General features: G+C 48.3%; 1 long non-coding RNA gene across 1 annotated transcript; it reads left to right on the plus strand.

Annotated features, from left to right (window-relative positions):
• Positions 1-22,222: 22,222 nt before the first annotated feature.
• LOC115295713 lies at positions 22,223-23,102 on the plus strand. Its single transcript, XR_003910537.1, has 2 exons — positions 22,223-22,310; positions 22,956-23,102. It is a non-coding gene; the product is annotated as an uncharacterized LOC115295713 (long non-coding RNA).
• The last annotated feature ends 794 nt before the right edge of the window (positions 23,103-23,896 follow it).

The following is a 23,896-nucleotide window of genomic DNA, read 5'->3' on the forward strand; positions in this document are numbered from 1 at the left end:
ACGGAGGAGCCTCGGAGCCATTAACTGTCCCCACCACTCTATTATCAAAGGTCCCATTGCAGGAGCTTCCAGAGAGATTTATCTCCATTTCAGTACCTGGCTCTTCGAGCTGGAAATTACAGTGAGACAGAGGAGCAGAACCCGGGGCTATGATGTGGGAATGGGTACTTATGAGGAGTAGTCAAAGGAAAAGCGTAGGCCTGCTCAACCACAGGCTTTGCAGATGAAGAGGGATTTTTTTTTTCTAAGAGAGAAGTAGTTGGGGGAAATTTTCTAATGAATCCTATCCAACCATAAAATCATGTAGAAAATGAATCCTATCTGACAATAAAATAAAAGTGAAACAAATTACTAAGTTCTCATATGTGTAGGACAAATTAATTTCATGTTTAGAATACTAATTGTTTGCTGAAGGGTCTGTAACCACGTGCTGCCTGAATTTAGCCTGAGCCTTAAAGTTGGGAGGGGCTGCAGACGAGGGGTGTGTTGGGCCGAGGGCAGGGCCGGGTGGCTACAGCCCTGCCAGGAGCCCTCTGGCTGGACCCTGCTTTGCTGTGTCTCTCTCTCCAGGGCCCAGGGCTCAGACAGTAAAACGCTGCTTGGCAAACATGGCTTGGCATATGTGAGAGCTCTTCGGTTGTTTTCTAGATTTTTGGTTTCCCTTAGACTGAGGTGTGCCGAGGACCAGCAACTGTATCCCCTCAGAGTTCAGGGGCATCAGAGTTCAGCCCCTTGAGGGCAGGGGGTTTATCTTTTCACTGAGATCCCTAAGGCAGGGTCCTGTGTTTTCAAGAGACGGTCCCCATGAGGGCAGGGCTATGTCTCCTCCCTCAGACTGGGGCTCCCTGAGGGCAGGGCTGTGTCTCCCCCCTCAGACTGGGGCTCCCTGAGGGCAGGGCTCTGTCTCTTCCCTCAGACTGTTCTCCTTGAGAATGGGCTGTGTCTCCTCCTTTCATCTTTTCCCCTTTGCCCCATCTCAGTGTCTAAGAAGGGACTTTACATTGGGGGTTGGAGACTCTGCCTGGTATTATGAGCCCCCAGGACATGCTTCCTCTCTGTCCTTTCTTCTGCCTTTGACCTTGGTCTTTCAGGAAATAAAGAAAACAAGCGCCTCAGTGACACCCTGAAGGGCTCTGTCAGGTCAGCGGGCCCCCTGCTGGCTCTGTCCTGCTCTGAGCCTTTCAAAGACCTCAGTCCTCAAGCTCTGCTTGCTCTCGAGGATCCCTTCCTTTTCCTCTCTTCTCCTTTGCATATAGCTTTTCTTTCCTACTGACGTTGTCTGTGAAGAGACACTGTGGATGGCATAAATAATAGATTATTAAATTTGGAATGTCTCCAGTGAATGAGACTCGCCACCCAGTGAGGACGCACGTTATGTAACCAGCAAATTACGGTGGCATCAGAGGCAGCGTGTCTGCTGAGGAGTGTAAGATCAGACGAGTGAGACAAGCAGGGAGGAAGGCCACTTTTCAGGAGGGTCCGTGGGGAGCCAGGCTCTGGGCTGGTTGTTTTCAGCTGCCTTCTCTCATGGAAGCCTCACAGTGACCAGAGGGAAGATGCTGGAACCCACTGTGGAGGGAAGATGGCTGGCGGAAGCTGGAGCCAACCCAGGACTGAGGCCCGCTGAGTCCCTGGAGTCTCGCCTGTACCTAGCTCCTGGTGACCCCTGATGTTTCCCCATCAGGTAAGTGGGTCGGGACGGTGCCACTGAAGACCTGGTGGAAAAGGAATCCCAAAGAAGACATAAAAATAGGAAAATCAGACTTAGAAACTGTCACCTCTAGAGGAGGCAGCCGCTGGCCATTCCCTCAGGCAACACTGGTTTCTCCACCAAGGCCCTCTCAAGGTGAGCTGTGGCCCAAAGCAGATCACCCAGTCTGTCCATGTCATCTCTAGCATTGATGACAGGGAAGCCCAGGCCACCCTAATCTGGGGAGGGGAGACACAGCTCTGCCCTCAGGGAGCCCCAGTCTGAGGGGGGAGACACAGCCCTGCCCTCAGGGAGCCCCAGTCTGAGGGGGGAGACACAGCCCTGCCCTCAGGGAGCCCCAGTCTGAGGGAGGAGACCCAGCCCTGCCCTCAGGGAGCCCCAGTCTCATGAAGACACATGACCCTGCCTTAGGGAGCTCAGTAAAAAGATAAACCCAGTGCCCTCAAAGAGCTCCTGGATAAAGAAAAAACAAAACAAAAATCCTGCTCCCCCAGACTCTGAAAACATACAATTTTCTGTGGGCAACTGAGAGGAGATGTCTATTAATCTTAGGCAGAAACTAGAAGACAAGGGTAAATGGGTGTAAAAGACATCTAGACTGTTCCTCTTTAAGTTTGGGGGGAGGGGAAGATTATAAGGACTCGTCTGTACATTTTCACAAATGGAAAATCTGCCATAGTTTTTGGCTGAACACAGCAGATAGAAGACAGTCACTTAGCTCTGATCCCTCCCCAAAGTCTAAAATGTTAATAACGGAATAAACAAAAGAGAGACAATTATTAGCTCTAAGAAAATTAAAAATAGTTTAATAAAGACACTGTGATCATGCACAGCTCTTTTCTAAACAGTATTTATATAATCATAAATGTTAATGTAAACATCTAATACTTATTTTTAACCAAAGATTGGGATAAAACGCCACTGGGAGACTGGTGGGGAATGTGATTAAGCCACTGGGGGTGGGCGTGGGGTTAAGGAGGAGGATATTAGAACACTCAACACTTAAACTCCATCGTAGGAAGTCAACAGCTAATGTCTCAGAGGGAAAAATCAAGGAAGAGCCAATAACAGGGGAAATAAATACCAACAGAAAAAGCTAGAGTGTTGAAAAGTTACCTCTGAGGAAAGGGATTCTGGATGGACAGTTTGTAGCTGGGCACTGTTCCTTTACCTTATAAACCTATTTGACTTAAACATATAAAACTCTGATAAAAATACAATGCTGTCCAAAATTTACTATCTGGAGGACAATAGGCACCAGGTTGTTCATCCGATCAGTGGATAAAATGTCAACATCACATAGCCTGGAGCTGTCCGCACAGGCCAGGTTAAAGGTAACGAGAATCAGAGTGAACGTCCTGCCCAAGCACATCCTGGGCCGACGGGAACAGGGCAGCAGCCTGAGAAGCTGGCTCCAGACTAAGCATATCAGCCACAGACGTTCTCGAAGTGAACAATCCACCGGGTGAAGTTTGAAGTCCTTTTACATCCTAAACACAGGGCTTCGAGAATAAAAGAGTTTACATATGATTATATCATAATAGGAGGTGAAGATGGGCAGTATCCATAGTTCTCTACCCTGGTGGCGCCTTGAGTCACCTACACAGATTTTTCTTTTTCTTTCTTTCTTTCTTTCTTTCTTTCTTTCTTTTTTTTTTTTTAGAGAGAGAGTGTGTGTGCAAGCCGGGGAGAGGGGCAGAGGGAGATTGAGAGAGAGAATCTCACTCAAGCAGACTCCAAGCTCAGCACAGAGCCCAACACAGGGGTTGATCCCACAACCTTAGGATATGACCTGAGCCCAAATCAAGATTTGGATGATCAACTGATTGAGCCACCCAGGTGCCCCACCTGGAAAGCTTTAAAAAATTATCCCATACCCAGACACCACCCAGTTGAATTAGAATTTGTGTGATGGTTTGAAGTCTCACCAAGGTGATTCTGATGGACCACATCAGGCTGCCTCTGGTCCCCCTTATCCCGTGGAACCCCATGTCCCACTACTTATATATACCATTCTGTGGACATCAGGGAAGGCTAGGTCATCACAAGAACAAGCACCAGCAACATTCCAGTGGCTCAATATGACAACCCTAAATTTATGACAAAATCCACAGTGGGTCCAGGCAACCCTCTAGAGCACCTGTCCTCCCTACGATGGCTCAGTGTGCTGGGTTCCTTCAGTTTGGCAGTTCTGCCACCTCCGCACAGGCTCCCGTGGTTGCCATGGCAGGAAGAAAAAGCACTGAAGATTTACAGCACCCATTACATGCTTGAGCATGTAAGTGACACACATCATCCCCACTTGCAACCCATTGGCCAAATTGAGTCTGACCCCCCCCCGCCCCCGCAAATAACAGCAAATGTCGGGGTGGGGATGTCATTCTTTCATGTGCTGTAAAGGGAGGAAAACCAATGTGGGTAAGTACTAATGACATCTGCCACACATTTCATGGCACCCTGGCAGTGCTGGCTGCCTCTTGCATGGCCATCCACTATCTCCTCCATGCTCCCTTCTCTTACCACTCTTTAAGGCCTGGCTGGAGTCCCATCTCCACCTCGAAGCACTGCCTGGCCATTGCTTTCTGCACACATCCCTTAGACCTGGCCAACAACAGCTGTATCTGTGGATGCATTTCAGCATTTATAGTTTGTGAAGAATTTTCAGGGTCTTTATATTTCCCCTGTTGGGAATGATTTAGTCTTCTGGACTTTGGGGAAAGTATCAAGAATGATTTCTGCTCTGGCCAATGGAGAAAAGTTTATCAGGAAAGGAGGAAGGATGAGAGTCTGAGGGTACCCCATGGCTTCTGAGCGTTTGTGCATTCTAGGGAGGGGGCCAGAGGTACAAGTGAACTCTGGGACTTGGAAAGATTGTTTTAAAAAGCTCTCATCCTGAGAGGCTTAGGGTGAAAGATGGACACCAGTCAAGAGTTGGGCTTCTTGACAGAAGACTGACCTTAAAGCCACTAAGTATCTTAGTGAGGGAATAAAAAGTATCAAAAAAGACCACAGGCTGCATGGGAAGCCCACCAATGAACCTGGGGTTCGAAAGGATATGTACAAAAGATGGCAGGTAAAATACACTGCTCCCTCTGAACTCCCACTGCACCCTGGAAGATGGAGTCCCTGCAATTTCCACATGCTCTTGTCATTTTCTACTGACATGGCTATTTATTTATTTGTTTGTTTATTTATTTATATCAAACAAACATAACACTTATTATGTGGTAAGAGCTATTACATGTGCTTTATACTTTCTAGCTCATCAAATCTTATTTTGATCCTATGTGGACTGTTATTCCCCTTTTCTCTTAATAGATGAGGATGCCAAAGTTAGGTAACTTGTTCCACACCATCACTAGTGAGGGACAGAACCACAGCAACTAACAGCACACAGGAGGCATTCGAGTACTTTCTAGATGAACAAATGCTCTCTTCTTTCCCTCTGAGGCTCAAATGTCTGGTCTCACATCACAGTTCTATCACTTACTAGCTGTGTGACCCTGGGAGAGTCAGTCACCTCTCTGCACCTCTGTTTTCTCATCTGTAACATGGGGCTAATAATAGGCTTCATAGGGTTGTTGCAAGGATTAAGAAAATTAAAGAAATTAATGTATGTAAAGGGTAACACAATACCTGGCATGAAGGAAACCTTAATTAAATGTTGGGTACTGTTATTTATGTGCTATACCTCAACTCATCAAACTATAAGTTCCTACAAATCCACATTAACCATTGCTTTTCATTCCTGACACTGCCTAGAATGTGATAGGCATATAATTCTAAATATTTTCCTAGCATAGGGATTGTCTTTGTGATCTATTGCTGCATAACAAAACTTAGCAACTTAAAACCATGCACATGTATTTCCCCACAGTTTGTGGGTCAGGAATCCAGGCACAGCTTAACTAGTAGGTCTTCTGTTTCATGATCTCACACAAATTTATAATCTTGATGTTGGTCAAACCTGCAGTCTCATCTGAAGTCTCAATGGGGAAGGGCTCATTTCCAAGTTCACTTTGTGGTTATTAGCAGGATTCAGTTCTTCCATGACTGTTGGACTCGGGGCCCTTGTTCCCTGCTGGCTGTTGGCAGACGGTGGCCCTCAACTTCTGGCAGTATAAGCCTCCCCATCTTGCTTTATCAGGACAAATTCATGAGAAGAGAAGCCAGAAAGGGAGAGAGAGAGAGAGAGAGAAAGAGAGTGCACTAATAAGACAGAAGTCACAGTCCTTTGTAACTTTACCACAGAAGTGACGTTTGTCGCTTTTGCCATATTCTGTGGATTAGGAACAATTACTAGGTCTAGCCCACACTCAAGGGGAGAGGATTACCCAAAGGCATGAACAACAAGAGGCAAAGATCAGAGGACCCATGTCAGAAGCTGCCAACCCCAAGGCTCGAATTTATTTGTTGACTGAAGACCCAGCCAGCTCTGCTTCAGACAAAAGTGGGCAAAGCCGAGAGGCTGACGTTTAAGATTCTGACTGGCTCTGCCTCTAGGGCAAGCCTCTTTAAGCCCTCTTGGGCCTTGATGTCCACTCCTATAACATGAGCAGCAGAGGCTGGAAGATGACTCAGGTGCCTTCCATCCAGCACACTAGAATTCTAGGTTCTTTGAATTTAACAGATCATGATATAACTGAGCTGACAAAGTTAGATTTCTCTGCACTCTTGGAAAGCAGCCAAGTACATGATCACGAGAGTCCCTCCAAGGCTCCTAGGCTGACCAGGTGATGACAGATCACTACCTCCCTCCCCCCAACCATGCTGTCTCATTCCACCAACCTCAGTGGAAGTAAGGAAGCAAGCCAGCAGGCCGAGTCCTCAGGAAAGGAAAGGTCTCGGGCATTTCCACTTGCCTTCTCCACCTTCTTGCCCTGAATTGCTCTAGAGGCTAAACTGTAGCCCAGCACAAGCGGCCAGGCAGGCTGGCATCAAACCCTTGGCAAGATGAAAGGCCCTTTCGAGGTGCATAATTCAGAGCAGCAAGCCCTGCACAGAGCATGTGATTAGAATAAATATGCATCCCTGAGGCTGAACAGGCTCTGTGGCATGGCAAGCTCCTGCACGCCCCCCCTTGGAATTTTTCTTATCTCTTGTCCTATCATGCATTTCCTTCCTCTGACAGCTCAGCAGCCCACCCAGCAGGTCCTCCCTTTTCAAACAACACCCTCCTTCCCTACAGAGAGAATGATGAGTATGGGGAGCCAGAGAAATAGGGTGGGAGATTGGGAACTCAGAGAACCTGGTATGAGTCTTGGCTGTGTCCTTAACCCAGGGTGGTCCTGAGTGAGTCCCTTTCCCCACCAAGCCTTAGTCTCCTCATTCATTTAATGAAGAAGTTGACTTAGGTGACTTCCAGGGTCTCTTCCAGCTCTGAAATCCCAGGGCTCTTACACTGCCCTGAACTGAGCAGGGAAATTAGGGATCACTAGATGAGCTAGGATGTGTCTTGCTACAAGGAATAGGACCCCCAATAAAATGTGGCTTCTGCATTTGTCCCACTTAATCAGAAGTAGAGGGATAGGAGTTTTCAGGGTTGGGGCAGTGGTCCAGCAATCTCACTTTCCCATTTCTTTTGCTGCCAACCTTACCAAGAGATAATACCCTGGGAGGACCCAAGATGACCACAGTTGTCTGCAAGTTTCCCAGGATGGAGTCAACCCCAGAAGGAGGCAGGAGGGTGGCTCTCTTTGACATTGCTGCCTTATCTGGGAGGAAAATCTTCCCGTAGACCCCCTCCGTCTTTTTATGGGTGAAATTATGTACCCCCAAAAGATAGAAGTACCTCCAAACGTGACCTTATTTAGAAATAGAGTCACCCAGATGTAATGAGCTAGGATGAGGTCATACTGGAGTAGGGTGGCCTCTAATCATTAAGACTAGTGTCCTTATAAGAACAGAAGGAAGACAGGGGAGAGTTTGCCATATGAAGACAAGAAGAGTTACAAGGCACAAGGACCTGCAGAAATGCAGGTGATGGGATTCTAGTCAGGTTGTGGCTGTGGCTCCTATAGGGAGTTTTCTCCTGGAGTCCGGGGTGTGGATTAGATTGCTTTGTGAAGGGGACCTCAAGCACTTTTTCCTTCCCAGTGGGCTGAGCCCCTGGAAGCTGTCCTTCAGCTTTGCTGGAGTGAGCTGAGGGGGCAGCACAGAGAGAGGAGGACACCTGGCTTTTCTCCCAGATGTGGCCAGTTGAAAGGGTCATGCCTGCTATGGCAGCCCAGCATGGGGGAGGGCTGAGTGCCAGGTGGGGAAAGGGCAGCATAGGCACTGACCTGGGATGGCTGTGGTTGAGCTACTGTGTTCCCTCCCTCTTCCCAAGCCCACACAGCACATTTCAATCAGCTCAGAGAATCTGTTCAGCAGAGAGAGAGCCAGGCTGCAGAGATGCAGAACATCCGGCCACGCCTTCCCCAGACCCATACACTGATTGGAAATAAGCACAGGCCAATACACAGCAGCCTCTTTCTCACTGTAGGCAGCAGAAACCTCTTTCTGGAACCAGGCCCAGAGTCAGCGGGCAAGAGGGGTGAGCATAAGACAGTTGGGGAAAGACTCAAGGTCAGAGGTCTTGGAGTCAATGTGTCTATCCTGTCTCCAAGAACTTCAAAGATTCCCACCCAGACAGGGACTTTTGACTCCACCCAAGTCATGAGATACCCCAAAGAGTAAAGTGTAGGTCTCCACATGTCTCAGCAGAGGCCAGAGTTAAACAAGAGGAATCTGGACCAGTGCAGGGGAGGGTAGAAGGGTCTCCCTATGCCAGCCAGAAATCCACTTTGGAATCCTGGGTCACCACATGATGTGGCAAGGAAGGGTCAGGCAGAGGGAGTTCTGAACAGTGGGGGTGAGGGTAGAAGTGGAGTGGAGTGAGGAGATTGCAAGTCAATGCTGTGAGAGATAGGATAACAATGAACACCTAGCATTTATAGAGCAGGTGCTAGTGCCAGGTACAGTGCCAGGCACTTTTTACTCATTATGCATTTCATCCTGGAAATAATCCTCCAAGGTAGCTACTACTGTCCTCATTTTACAGAAGAGGGGAAACCAAGGCTCAGAGAGGTAAAGAGACTTGCTAGGGTCACATAGCCAGCTAGACCCAGAAACCAGGTCTGCTGGCCTTCAATATCCATCATGAGGGCCAGGCATAAGCCACAGCTGCAGGTGGCCTGCGCGGAGGTGGCTTTAAACCTGGGGATGCTGGGTGGAGGGATCCCAAGCACCCCTTTCCACCTGCTTGGAGGCCTCATCATTTTACCTTGTGCTTCTAGCATCTTTCCTGGGTGCTAAAGGGAACTAGAGGTCCAGCTTCCCCTCTGATCCTGTAGCCTCACATAGCCAAGTGCTTGGCACAGTCCCCTAAACATCTTCCCCACCATCCCCTGCACTGCCTTTGCTCAAACTTTTGCCATCTCTCTCTTGGCTGAGCTGCGCAGCCTCATGCCTCTGACCCACCTTCTTCCCAGCTGCCATTACAATCCTCAAGGCAAATCTCGTCATGTCATCTCTCATAAACTCCTCCAGGACCACTTTTGCCTGTGGGATTAGAGCCCAGGTTCTTTAATGTAGCATTTCAGCCTTTGCCAAGCTGTCCCCGACCTACCACCCTTTCCACACCCTCCACATTCCAGGGAGCCTAGAGGCCTGCAGATTTTCCATCTGCATGCTTCCTTGCCTTTGTTCCTGCTCTCTCTGCCTGGGTCAGCTTCCCTGGGCCTGATTTTTTTCCTCAGCAAAATGTCATCTTTCCTGCCCAACCAAAATGTCATATGCTCTATGAAGCTCCCCCCAGCAGCTTTTCCTCCATGCAAACTCTTCCCTGAAGACTCCTTCCGAATGTGTGGTGAAGATCATAGTAATCATGGTAACAAGTGCCAGCTGACAAACACCATGGAGGTCTTGCTCTGTGCCAGGCACCGTGCAAAGCTCTTTTCATGCAATAACTTGTTGAATACTCACAGAGACTCCAGGAGATGGGCGTGGGATTATCCCCATTTTGTAGATGGAGAATGAAGGCCCAGAGAAATAACTTGTCCAAGGTCACACAGTAGTGCGAGAAGAGGAGCCAGCAGCCAATCACAGCTGTGTGGTTCCAGAGCCTATGCTCTTAAGTACCTCTAGAGGTCCCTCCACAAAGAACATCCCTGAGGTGACTATCTGAAGGAACCGTACAGGAGCAGTGCTCACCTTATCACAGAAGTTCTTAGTCACCCATCTCCCCTGATGGTCTGTGAACTCCTTGAGGGCAGGGCATGAATAGGAGTCTGTGTGTCTCATGTCCAGCATAGTCCTGAGGACAAGGATAACAAGGCATTCATTGGCAAAAACAAATGAATGACATGTAATAATTATTTAGAGTTCTATTCTATCTCAGTCAGTGCAGGAGAAAGATAAGCCCCCAAAATGATGACCCAGTTGTAGAATGACCCACTTCTCTTCTGTCTCCCAGGCAGGTGAGAAATAAGGCCAGGAAAAGTCTTCTCTATAAGGGTCCTTAATGAGGCTCTGTCCACATGGTGGGGTGTGCGTGGGTGTGGGGGTGTGTCTCATGCCCTATCACTGTCCATTGGGCCAGGGCTCAGGGCAGGGGTCTGGTGCACCTTCTTCTTTTTTCCCAGATACCCAGGTCCTTGGATATATACCGCTTGGGGTCTCCTCTGTGTAGGCTCACCAAATTCCAGAGGCACGCTTAAATTTCCCTTCTCTGACCCACAGGCTTGGCTGTGGAGGGGAAAGCAGAGCTGAGACTTGCAGAAGATGGTGGGGGAACGTGATAGGTTCTGTTAGTCTCTCAGATTCATCGTGTTCCACCCTGAGCCCACCATCCACACCCTCCCACCTGCTCTCCTACAGAGTCCCCGTCCCTACCAACCACCTGGTTATCCAGATGAGAAACCTAGCCTCCCACTAACACCTTCCTTCCTCTCATCCCCACACCCAGCCAGTCCTCACGTCCCATGATCCCATTTCTTAAATATCTCCAAACTTGCCCCCACTCCATCCCCAGGACTCCAGCTGGTCTAGAATAGGAAAGCCCCTGGCTGGTCTCCTGGCCCCCACCACACCCCCACCACCCCTTCCATCTGATCCCTCTTCTACTGCCTCAAAGCACCTTATCACTTATGAATGGAATCATGCCATGTCCCTGTTTAAAGACCCTCCATGGCTTCTCACTGCCCAAAGGATGACATTCAAGCCTATAATCACCATCCTCTCCCCCTCTCCCCTGCCCCTGCACATTGTGCGGCTAACACACCACAAGGGCTTTGCCATGCATTCCCTCTGCCCAGAGCCCTCCTTCCAATCTGTACCCCGGAAATCTGGCCTCATACTCAGTGAGCTCCTGCCTACCCCTTGTATAGTATGAAGAGGTATAAGTCTCAAGTGGGACTTTTTTTTACTGAAATCACTCCCTTGCTTATGTTGCTCCCATTGAGCTGCTCAGGGGCAGGAACCCTGTCTTATTAATCTTCCATTTCCTGTCCCTAGTTTGGCACCTGGGATGGAACCTACCTGGCATTCAGTGAATGTGTCTTGATTTGAGCTGAAAATAGCTTTGAATCATCCACCGTAAGTAGGCGGCTCCTAAGCCTGCCTCTCAGGGCTGCTGCGAGAACAAAGGGAGAAAACACTTGTGAAGTGCTTAGTGTATGTTCATGGCTGTTCACTGCTCTCATGATCACTATTACCATAATCCAGGTGGTGTACTTGAAAAAGTGCCAGACTAGGCGTTAGGAGACATTCATTCTAGTCCCAGACCCGACATTAACTATCAGGGTGACCTTGGGCAAGTCAATTATCCTTTCTGAATGAGTTCTTAATAAATGTTATTTTCTTTCCTTGCTTCACTTCCATTATTGAATAATTCCCTATATTATCCCCGCCTCTCCCTTTCTTCACTACAGATAATTAAGAATTTACAGATAATCAGAAGCATATCTTGACTTTTGAACACTGTATTTATGAATATCCCAAACACATAAGCAATCACTTCGAGACTCAACACAGACCTCTTTCCTGCATACACACCCCTGACCCCCAACCCATGGTTCCACATATCCCCACACATTTTTACATCAAAAAGTAGAAAAAAGCTAAATCCAAAAAACAGTCCTTAAAAAATTTTTTTTAATGTTTATTTTTTGAGACAGAGAGAGAGAGAGAGAGAGAGAGATAGAGAATGAGCAGGAGAGGGGCAGAGAGAGAGGGAGTCACAGAATTCAAAGAGGCTCCTAGTCTGAGCTGTCAGCACAGAGCCCAATGCAGGCTCGAACCCACCAACCAAGAGATCATGACCTGAGCCGAAGTTGGACGCTTAACCAACTGAACCACCCAGGTACTTCACAAAGGACAATCCTTTAAATGCCTTTAACTTTATGACAAACAAGTTACATATTTTTTATTTTCCCTTTTTTTTGTGGACTGGTGAACGTCACTGTGAACAAATAAGTACCAGACAGGGCCACTGTTCAGGAACCAGGCCCTGTGGCACTCACTATCGTGGTGTTTCCAAGGAAAGAGCAAGCAATCTCCTGATACCACATTGCACTGGCCCACCCAGCCACAGCCCATCCAGTGGGGAACTACAGCTTCCACCGGCAGAGAAGGACAGAATCTTATCAGAAACAGCCACTGCAGATCTGTACCAATAACCCGCTCTTTCAGGAAATCACTAAACTGTGCCAGGTTATGAAGAAAATTGTTCCTATTACTCCAATGATACCATTATTCCCATCAGTTCTGAAGAAAGGAGAAGGATTCCTATTCACAGAAGCTACTTTCAGGTTTGAAGCCATTTTCTTCAGTGAGGGCAGGGAGGAGGCATGGAACTACATTACCCAGAATCCCTGTGGCTGAACCTGGACCGACCCTGGCTTCCATTTCGACTGCCAGTAGCCTGAACTAATAAGCCAATCATAGCTTGAGACTGAGGCTGGTGTTCTCCTCGGTCCCACAGAGAAATTCAGGGCAGGAGTGAGGAAGGGTAGATAAAAACTTTCAGTTTTTCCGAGATTGATTTTAGAAAAGAAAACTTGAGCAAACTATCTACTGGCAACAAGTCCCTTAAATCATAGCATGGTGGAGGAAGTTTAGAGCCCAGAGTGACAGGGCCGCCCCCCTCACCCCTGCCCTCACCACGAAGGGCACTATTTATTCTTCACATCTAAGGCAGGGAGAAAAAGATCTCTGTGCTCAGAGAACCCTTAAAGGGTTGTGAAGGTCTGTGAAGCCCTGCACCCTAGCAACTCCCAGTCTGATGCGGGGAGACAGTCTCTGCCCCCAGGGAGCCTCTGGTCTGATGGGGGAGATGGTGCTCCCTAGTGATGGGGGAACTCGGAGTCCAGCCCCAATTCCTGCCTCTGCCAAGCTCTCTGCACTTCCTCCAAGGTGTCCTTCCATAGCCAGCTGGAGCTGTCCATGCAGCTGTGATGGACACAGGTGGCTTGGCACTTGTCCTTGTCTTCGCTCCACTGAGCCTGAGGTTGGGCTGGCTCCGGAGATGAATGGACAGCTCTCATGCCAGGGAGATGAGCTATGAGGAAGCAGACAGACTCATATGTAGCAGAACTTTGCAGACTGAGCAGGTGGCCCTCCACGGGGCAAACTTCCCCAGAATTCTTCCTGGGCAGAAGTCTTTATTCTTAGACAACCCCACCTCCCCCCACCAATACTGTTCTGTATTTCCTCTCTTCTTTCAAAAACTGGCCTCGCTCACCTCACTTAGGACGTCGTCAGGATGACTGTCTCACTTCTGCCTCTCACTATGCTTAGTGTAGGTGGCTGGACAGGGCTGCCAAAGACACAACCCTTCCCCTTGAGACATCCCTTCCTCTCATGGGGAACTTCTGGTCCTTTTGGCCCTTTCATAAGCCCCTGGGCTCCCTCAAAGCAGGAGTTTGGTGTCCCTCTTTTAGATTGTTCCTCTCCCATCTGGCCAGGAGCTCCAAACTCCAGGATTTCTATCTCCACTGTAGCCTGGGGTCTCCACAAGTGGGAGCTGTCACCTCCAAGGGACTTAGTATAGAAACTCTGTTATTTGAACCCTATCCTTGTCTCACAAAAGCTGTTACTTTTGCTAAGACACCTCACTTCTTTAAGCCTCAGTTCCCAGAAAAAATAGACAGAATAAGAATATCCACACACCCTCCCCCAATTCAAATGGCAGTGGAATTGGTTATAACACAGCTAAAAACCCTGCAAGTGTTAGCTACAATTATTGGTTAGGTGAGCATTCCATGGGTGTAGCTAAGGTACAGAAACCTCATCACTAATGTATAAACACAGATGAAAGTAAAGTAACTCATTTTGCAGTCAGTTCCTGGAAGACCCTCCTTCACAGCCCACTTTCCTCCCCACTAAAGACCCCAGAGTCACCAATGGACTTGGCTACAGGTTCGAGCATCATCAAACAATATATCCCAGCTCCAAAGCTCTGTGTGGCACATGTCATTTGCCAGCTTGGATCCCAGTAAGGAAGGTCTTCATCCACAAAATTGGATTAAAAACCCTCTTGGAGGAATGGAAGCAAAAATAATATAAAAACAAGGAAGGGGACAAAACATAAGAGACTCTTAACTACAGAGAACAAACTTAACGTTGCTACAGGGGTTGTTGGTGGGGAGATGGGCTAATTGGGTAAGGGGTATTAAGGAAGATATTCTTTGGGAGGAGCACTGGGCGCTAAATTTTTTTTTAATGTTTATTTATTTTTGAGAGAGAGAGTGTGAGTGGGGGAGGGGCAGAGAGAGAGGAAGACACAGAACCTGAAGTAGCCTCCAGGCTCTGAGATGTCAGCACAGAGCCCGATGCAGACCTTGAACTCAAGAACTGTGAGATCATGACCTGAGCCAAAGTCAGACCCTAAACAAATGAGCCATCCAGGTGCCCTGCACTGGGTGTTATATATAGGGGATGAATCACTGGAATGTACCCCTGAAATCATTATTGCATGGTATGCTAAGTAACTTGGATGTAAATTAAAAATAAATAAGTAAATTAAAAAAAAAAGAAATGATCAAAGCCAAGTGAATGTAAATGGGCTGCTGGAAAACGTGAGAAATTTTTATTACCAGTCATGCTCCAATACACATATCTCCCAAGGTTCTTGGTGATTTTATTCCGGGTTTTTCTTTGTGCCCTATATGGTAGGCTGAGTATATGTTTGATATCTCCAAGGATGACCTGGAAAGAAGGGCTGCTGAAGAGAGATGGAAGACATTGCAGATGCCAACGCTGAGTCCACAGAAGTGATCTTTCCATTTCTTTGGCACCTAGGGAAAAGATCTTTTTTGGGGGGGCAAGTATTGGACCAGAGGGGCTTAAGATGGCAAGAATCTGAGAATACTCAGTCAAGGCCGCCTCTCGCCCTACAGAGAGGGAGAGAAGTCCTGTAGGCAATCAGAACCTGGTCAAATGCCACATCCGTGAAGCCACTTCTGCTCCCTCCAGTTAACAAGCAGGTAGGGGGATCCTTGAAGACCCAATGTCTTTTCCAGCCAGATCTTTATAGACAGGCTGTTTTTGACTCTCCAAGTGCATCATTAGAAATGCATTCAGCTACAATGAACAGGCAACCCAACTACACAGCTTAAATTAAAAGGTTTTCTTCCCTAAATAGCAAATAACCAGGGACAGGTGCTGCTGGTATTGATTTAGCTACTCAGTCTTTCCATTAGAGACTCCTCTCACTCCACCATCCCCAACAAGCTGGCTCTCATCCCTATGCTCAGTCTAACGGTCACAAGAACGAGATGGCATCTGTGGCTACAGGCATTGCAGTCTCATTCAAGAAAGGAGGGAGGGAGCTGGAGAGGATGGAGCCAGCCTGTGTTGGGGAAGGGGCTGCAGGTTGGGCCCATCGACTGGAAGGAGCAGGCAGGACCACAGAAGGGCCTCAGCCTTCTAGACCAGCAGCCTCACCCTCTTGCTGCTCACCCAGCTCAGGTTTCCAAAAAGTCACCCGTGGCTTATGAAATATAGACTCGTTTTCCCTCCACCGATGGAAAGGGCAGGGTCCAGCAGGAAGGACTCTGTTGCTGAAGTCCTCCACCACCTGGCTGGCATTCCGGCTCCTCTCAAACACTGGACATGGGCTCTCTGGGGACAGAACTGTGCCCATTGGAAGTTGCCAGCTTAGTGACTGAGCTGATTCTTTACCTCTCCTTCCTCCCACTGCTCCCTCCACAGCAAACTGACTGGAAATACACAGTGTGTGAGGCAGTGCAATTAACCTCATTAGAGATGCAAGAGCAGAAAGACCCCCTCCCTGCCAGCTGTCTCCTCCACAAGGGCTCTAGTGCACAGGTTTAAAATGGCAGTGCCAGCTTCATTAATTAATGCTTTATATTGATTTTGCTGCCTTTTATCGAAAGCACAGGAGGTGCCGAAAAAAGCGCTTTGCTGGGAGCCCAGTACTGGTCCGATCACTGAATTCACTGATCACTGAACTCACCGTGGGGCCTCGGGCAAGGCCCCAGTCAGTCCCCTCTTCTGTGAAATAGAAATGATAATCATGTGCATCAGGAGGAATATTAAGCCGCTTAAAACCCATGTGAGGAACTTACTTTAAAATTGTTTATCCAAGGGGCGCCTGGGCGGCTCAGTCAGTTGAGCATCCGTCAGACTCTTGATTTGGGCTCAGGTCATGATCTCATAGTTCTTGGGATAGAGCCCCACATTTGGCTCTGCTCTGATAGCACGGAGCCTACTTGGGATTCTGTCTCTCCCTTTCTCTCTGCTCCTCCCCACCCATCTCTCTCTCAAAAAAGTTTTGTTTATCCAAGACATTTCTGTAAAGATTGAGATAAATGCTATGGGCTGAATCGTGTCACCCATTCCCCCCAAATCCTTTGCTGAAATCTTAACCCCCAGTATTTCAGACAATGACTGTGTATCTGGAGACAGGGTATTATATGAGGTAATTAAGATAAAATGAGGTCATCGGGATGGACCCTAATTCACTCTGGCTGGTGGCCTTATGAGAAGAGGAGTCTGGGACACAGACATAGGTGGATGGGAGACCACATGAAAACCTCGTGAGAAGACGGCTGGCCTAGGAGACAGGCCTGGGAGGGAACGAGCCCTGCCTACCTCTTGGTCTCAGACATCAAGTCTCCAGAATTGGGAGAAAATACATTTCTATTGATGAAGCCGCTCAGTCTGTGGTCCTTTACAAACGAATGCGGTGGATATGATGTATTTCTAGAATACTGAGGTACCGGGGAACGCAAAATGTCCCCCACCACTAGCACAACACAGGGAAAGTCAGTGGAGGATCCTGCTGGGCCCTGCCCTGAGAAGGGTCACTTAGGCAACCGGGTAAGAGTCCACACGGAGGGGGAACGGGGTCCTCGCAGGAGCCCCTACCAGGAGCATGTGCATGGCCCAGGTGAGCCGCGCTGATGCCATGAGGTCTCCACAGCAACCAGCTCTCCCCAATCACTGGGGAGGGAATGAGTGTGTCCTTCATAAGTCACCAATAATACACTGGAGGGACACCTGGGTGGCTCAGGCAGTTAAGCGTCCGCGGACTCTTGATTTCAGCTCAGGTCATGATCTCACGACTCATGGGACCAAGGCTCAGGTCGGGCTCTATGCTGACAGCATGGAAGCTGCTTGGGATTCTGTCTCTCCCTTTCTCTGTCCCTCCCTGTTTTGTGGTCTCTAAACAAACAGACAAACAAATAAACTTTTAAAAAAATAACAGATTGGAAATGACAAAGATAATGACTAGTTTTCTTATTTAAAACATCAGACGAGCTTCAGAGCTAGGCCTAAGGCACTGTCATTCCACTCATCATTCACTCATTCGTTCACTCCTTCCACTTGCATTATTTTGCAAGCCTATAGTGTGCCAGATGCTGTTTTAGGCTCTGGGACCGCAGTAGAACACAATCAACTTCCCTGACTTTATGTAACTTACATTCTCCTGGAGGGTAAGAGGCTTTGAGCAAATAAACCAGGACACATACATGAAAAACAAAGCTGGATAAGGGAATATCCTGTGCAGGGAATGCTATTTTATAAAAACTCATCAGAGAAGAACAAGAGAACTCTCTGCTTGCCACTTGAGATAGACTTGAATGGCACAAGTGAGAAAACCATGTAGATTTGTGGGGGAAGAGCATTCCAAGCAGGGGGAACAGCAAGTGCAAAGGCCCTGTGGTGGGAGCAGACTTGGGATGCTCAAGGAACAGTGAGCAGACTGTGTACCTGGAACAGAGGGAGAGGAGGGGAGAGTGGTAGGAGATGAGGTCAGGGAGATAGTCAGGGAAGGCCAGCTCATGTAGGTGTGATAAAGACTCAAAATTTTGTTTGGAGCATGGCGTGAAGCCCCTAGAAGATTTTGCGTAGATGAATGACATGCTTTAAAAGGATCCTTTTGGCTGCTGCATGGGCAATAGATCAGGAAGGGCAGGAGTGGAAGCAGGAGGCCAGGTAGGAGGCTCTTGTCCAAAAAAGAGACAATGGCTGATCAAACTAGGGTGGCAGCAGTGGACAGTGGATGCGGACACATCGGGGCAGACTCTGAGTGCAGAGCTGGTGAGACTGCGGATGGCCTGGGTGTGAGATGTGAGAAAAGGGGGGTTAAGATTATGCTGACATTGTTTGCCTGAGCTCTGGGTGAACGGAGGGGCACCCCCCACTCTGATATGCTCTCTGTGGGAAGGGGCAGATTTGTAGCCATTTAGTCTTCCAAGAACTGCGCCTACCCCTCAGGCTTCCTCTCTGGGCATGGTCTGGGAGGGGGTGCGGCACGGGACTTCTCCATCTCTAGGAGCTGAGCAAAAACCACTGCCCTGCAAACAGGCCCCAGAGAGCGAGCCTTTATGCTCTGCTGAACTGGGGCCTCCAAGGCTCCCAGATTGTGAGCTAAGGGATTATGGCACGAATATAGAACAAACAGATACTGTTTTAGCCACCTGAGGTGCCTGGTGTAGATGGAGAGCTCAAGCCCATCCTATTTCTCCTGAATCAGGACATCGGTGTCTGGGGGCACCTGGGGGGCTCAGTCGGTTGAGCATCTGACTCTTTTTTTTTGGTTCAGGTCGTGATCTCACGGTTTGTGGGATTGAGCCCCGGGTCAGGCTCTGCACTGTCAGTGTGAGGCCTGCTTGAGATTTTCTCTCTCTCCCTCTCCTTCTGCCCCTCCCCCCACTTGCACTCTCCCTCTCCCTTTCTTCTCTCCTCCCTCTCTCCCTTTCTCTCTCTCTCAATGGATAAATAAACTTAAAAAAAAAGAACATCTGTTTTTAGGGGCTAGAACAGGCCCCTCTGGAACAAGTTCTCTGAGGGAGCCCCATGGTCTGCCGAGTCTCTGAGCCAGCCTCTAGCTGAAGCCCTGATTCCAGTCTGCAAGTGAGGAGATAGGTCCTCATTCTGAGCCCCCTCCAGAGGCCACATCCCTTCCACACTGCCAAGTGACCAGCATCATGGCCAGAGTCCACAGGGGCCCAGCGGACATCACTCTTCATGGCTTCTCCAGCGCTCTGCCTCCCCTCAAAAATAGGACATGGGTCAGTAGGGTGCCCAGAGAAGACATGTGGAGTTCTGTTCCCACTGCCAGGAGGACAGGGCCCTGCAGTGTCCTTCCCAGGTGTACAGGGAAGGACAGGGGGCCTGATGGGAGGCGCATGGCAGACTCACTTCAAGGGCGTGGGTGTTAAGTCAGGCTCAGAAATGCACATGGGGATAGGGTCTCCACACTCCTGATGTGTTGCACGGACTGGAAGACAGGGTTGTCACCATTTGCTTCCACGAAGCCACCCACAGCACACTCAGCATCAACCCTGAGGGCGAAAGTCTGGGACCAGAGCGCTGACTGCACCATCTCATTGATCTAGGGCTGTTTCCTGATCTACAAAATGTAGCCTGAATCCCTCTGTGGGGACGGCTGGCCGGTTTGCTCAGAGAGCCTTAAGTCAAACACGGCACAGGAGGCAGGCAGCACATGGAAGTCCCAGGGCTTTACAGCTGGCTGACTCCCTGTCCCTATGGCCCCCAGACTCCAAGGGGCAGGGACAGCAGGGAGCCCCGGTGGGGGCCCAGGGGTGCGATTAACTAACCAACCTGCCCGTGTGCTAATGTGCAGGAATTCAAGTGATTCCAATCAGCCAGAGTTCTCCCTGGCTCTGTGGCTCTCCGTTAAACCATGTCTGTTTAATTACACTAAGAGGTGAGACTTTGATTCTCTACCTCTGACCCTGGGATCTTCCAGATGCGCACCTGTCCTCCCCTCCCCAGCCTAAAAAAGGAAGCCTGTGCAGCTGTGGGAGAACACTCATAGCCCCTCTGGTGAAGTGAGCTCTTTAGCTGGAAGGTGTGGTGCCATGTTGTAGCTGAGAAGGGGTGAGTCCCCCACTGGTGGGCAGTTCCTTGTCTCTAATTACACTGAGATTACCTACGTCCCTGCACGCAGATGCCCTCACGGACACACACTGTACACAGATGCAGATACATACACACACAAACACACACACACACACACCCCAAACAGAAGTCCACAGAGATATACACACACAACACACGAAATAAAAGTGGCTTTCATTGCAAGTGCTGACAGTGTGCGTGGCAATGTTCTTTTTTTTTTAATTTTTAAAAAAGTTTTGATTTTTGAGGGAGAGCAAGCAAGGTAGAGGCAGAGAGAGAGAGAGAGAGAATACCAAGAATGTTCTTCACTGTTAGCACAGAGCCTGATACGGAGCTCAAACTCACAAACCATAGATCATGACCCGGCCTAAAATCAAGGGGTGGACACTTAACCAACTGGCCACCCAGGTGCCCCATCACAGGGCAGTGTTCCAAGGTTACCTCCTTTGATCCTCGCGAGAATGTTTTAGGATAGGTGCCCTTACAATTGTCAACTTGATTTCACGTGTAAGAAAACCCACACGGGGTTCCCAGTTATGAGTGGTGGAGCCAATATTCTAGCACTCTCTGGGCCCTGTACTCCCAACCACAGCCCCATTGCCCCCCATTACACACACTGCCCTTGGCACGTGCCCTCCCCCACCAAAGGGCCCCCACACCTGCTCTAGGTAACCATACACGCAGACACGCAGGTGCCGAAATACACCGGCCCTGGGGGACACGCAGCACCAAGTCAGGGTGTCCAGTGTTTCTCCAGGTCCCTCCCCAGCAGCGGAACAGCATCACCTTTGATGCCGAGCCCATCAGTCCCCCTCCTGTCCTCAGACCCTGGAGCCCCAGCAATTGCTCCTTTGTCTCATTCAAATGCAGGCAAATTGCTGAGGTGGGTTAAATCTTTGTTCAGCTTTCCGTTATAGATACGCAGATCAGGAACAGACGCATGAACTTTAAATCATCTAAGTCCACAACATTTAATAAATTTGTGGTCAAGAGATTTTTCTCTAGCTGCCGGCAGTTAAAGAAAAGGGCACTTTCATAGTTAAGCGCTAATACACCAGCTCACAAAGAAGTCACTCTTTGTTCAGACTTATCATACTCCATTATCAGTTCCTTAAGCAGGGACGCACTGTTTTGTTTGGGCACTAACACCATTAGCTCAGTGTGCACTAGAAATATTTAACGGATGAAGGGGCTTCAGTCTCCAGCAAGTTCCTGGGGTGCACACCCATCCAGGTGGGAGCTGTGCAGAAAAAAATGGTCATTGTGGGAGATCGGCAGCTACAGGGTCCCACCCAGCACATCTCTATAGGGAAGACATTAGCTGTGCCCTTCCAGGCTGGACAGGTGTAAGGGAAAGGGTTATCCACTCCTCTGGAGCTGAACCTGGCTCCAAGAGATATCAGAAACATAGGATCTGGGGCACCTGGGTGGCTCAGTTGGTTAAGTGTCAACTTCGGCTCAGGTCATGATCTCACAGTCCGTGGGTTCGAGCCCCGCATCGGGCTCTGTGCTGACAGCTCAGAGCCTGGAATCTGCTTCAGATTCTGTGTTTCCCTCTCTCTCTGACCCTCCCCAGCTCACTCTCTGTCTGTCTGTCTGTCTCATTCTCAAAATAAAATAAAGACATAAAAAATGGAAAAAAAAAGAAACATAAGATCTGGTTTGAATTCTGATGCTGAGGCAAGTCAATCTCTCTGGGCCTCATGGATCCAATCTGTGAAATAGAGATGTTGAAAATAGTGCCTAACACACTTGAAAGAATTCAATAGAAAATGATTTTACTCTTAGGAATCTTTTTCTAGAAAATACTCATCCAGTGGCAGGACCATTTGGGGAAACTTTGGGAGGATTTAGTCTCTGGAATGACTGTCCTGGATCATAGGCAAAGAATGTCAGAATTTAGAGTTGGGGGGGGTGTCTGAGAAGCCAGCCTCCAAGATGAGCCTCAATGATTTCACCTTCTGGGGTTCATCTCTTTGTATGGTCCCCTCCTACACCGAGTCACAATGAACCTGTGTGACCTAGAGAATGCCATGAAGGGTTGATGTCTGACTTCTAAATCCAGGTGATGATGGCGTGTAGTTTCCATCTTGATGGCTGGGATCCTTGGTTCTGGGGGAAGCCAGCCACCCACCATGAGACTGCTCGAGCAACCTGTGGAGATGCTCACATGGAGAGGGACTGAGACCCTTCTCCCAATAGCCACCACCAGCTTGCCAACCATGTCAGTGAGCACCATTGAAGTGGTTGCTCAGCCCCAACCGAACCAAACAGATGCGCATAAGGGACTCTGAGACAGAACTGCCCAGCTAAGCCACTCCTGTATTCCTGGCCCATGGAAACCATGAGAAATAACTTTAAAAAATTATTGCTTTATGTTTTGGGGTGACTTGTTGCATAACATCAAAACCCTTATTTTATAGATTAAGCATGTCTGTGAAAAACGGTGTGCCCAAGGTTGATAGAAACATGGAAACTAGAACCCAGATTTCTGGGCCCTGAGTTGGCTCTTTCTGTGTGCTACTTTGGATCTAGAACCTGACCTTGCCTGGCTTCTGGAAGCTGGATTCAGTAGAGTCAGAGAAGTTTCACTCACCACCTCTCCTTGCACCCAGCCTCCATTTAACATATTTCAGGCTCTCAGTCAGAGACAAGGTTATTTTAAAAGTTGTTATTAAATTGTGTCAGGGACAGTTAGTACTCACCAAACATCCATATGCTCTCCCATATCTCCCAACTTCCCTTGAAGTTAAGTTGGGATGTGTGACTAGTTTTAGACACTGGACTATAAAGAGAAGTGATGTCACTTCCAGGCTGAAATATTTGAGGGTTCATGCCTGACTCTCAGCTCTCTCTTTTCTACCTTTAGCCACCTGGAACTCACTTATTCCAGAGACTGTATCTATAACATGCAGCCTGGATCCCTGAGTCACTGCATGGAAGAGAACTTCTTTGGAGAGCTGATCAACCCAGAGAAGACTGTGCATGAACCAAAAATAAACTTTTGTGTATGAAACCACTGAGATTTCAGAGATCATTTGTTATTGCAGCCTAGCCTCACTTAACCTGACTAATACACCATGTGTTCCAGATCAACTAGTAGGGGTGGAGTTACCTAACCGACACTGGACTGTGATAATGTGAAGAATAAGCTGCCATGGGGTTAAGTAACTGAGATCTCAGGGTTTTGTCTATTGTTGACTCAGAGCCTCCTAACTCAAGAATAAATCAATCATGACTGCACCTTATAACAGAAAGTAGTATAATGAAAGAGAAAAGCAGATGAAAATATTTTCAGTAAGTTTCTATGTGAGTGCAAGTAAGAGCAAATCAAACTATAGTAACTAAAACCATGATGGCACTTACTGTTTATTTGGCAAGAAGTCAGAGGTAGGTAGTCTGAATATTAGTTCAGCAATTCAGCAATGTCATCAAGGAGCCAAGTCACCCCCTCCCCCCGACCTCTATGCCTTCTCAGGTTACTGGTTTTCATTCTTGTTGTCTTATGGTCAAAAGAGGGCTGCCACAGCTCCAACCATCACATCCTCACCTAACGACTTTTTAATCAGGAAGGGAGGGGATAAAAAAAAAAAAGAACGTTTTCATCAGAGAAGAAAATCTTTCCCAGAAAACTTCCTTTTGTATCTCGTTGGCCAGAACTGATACATAAGCTACTTTTAGACAAAAAAAAAAAAAAAAAAAAAAAAAGGATTCATCTTCTCACTGGGCTCAATGTCACATGAGAAAAATCAGAATTCTTTTAGAAAGAAAGGAGGGTGACAACTATTGAGTTAGGGAACAACAGCCTCT

This window comes from Suricata suricatta, chromosome 7 (assembly GCF_006229205.1).
Source record: "Suricata suricatta isolate VVHF042 chromosome 7, meerkat_22Aug2017_6uvM2_HiC, whole genome shotgun sequence".
Classification (NCBI taxonomy): Eukaryota; Metazoa; Chordata; class Mammalia; order Carnivora; family Herpestidae; genus Suricata; species Suricata suricatta.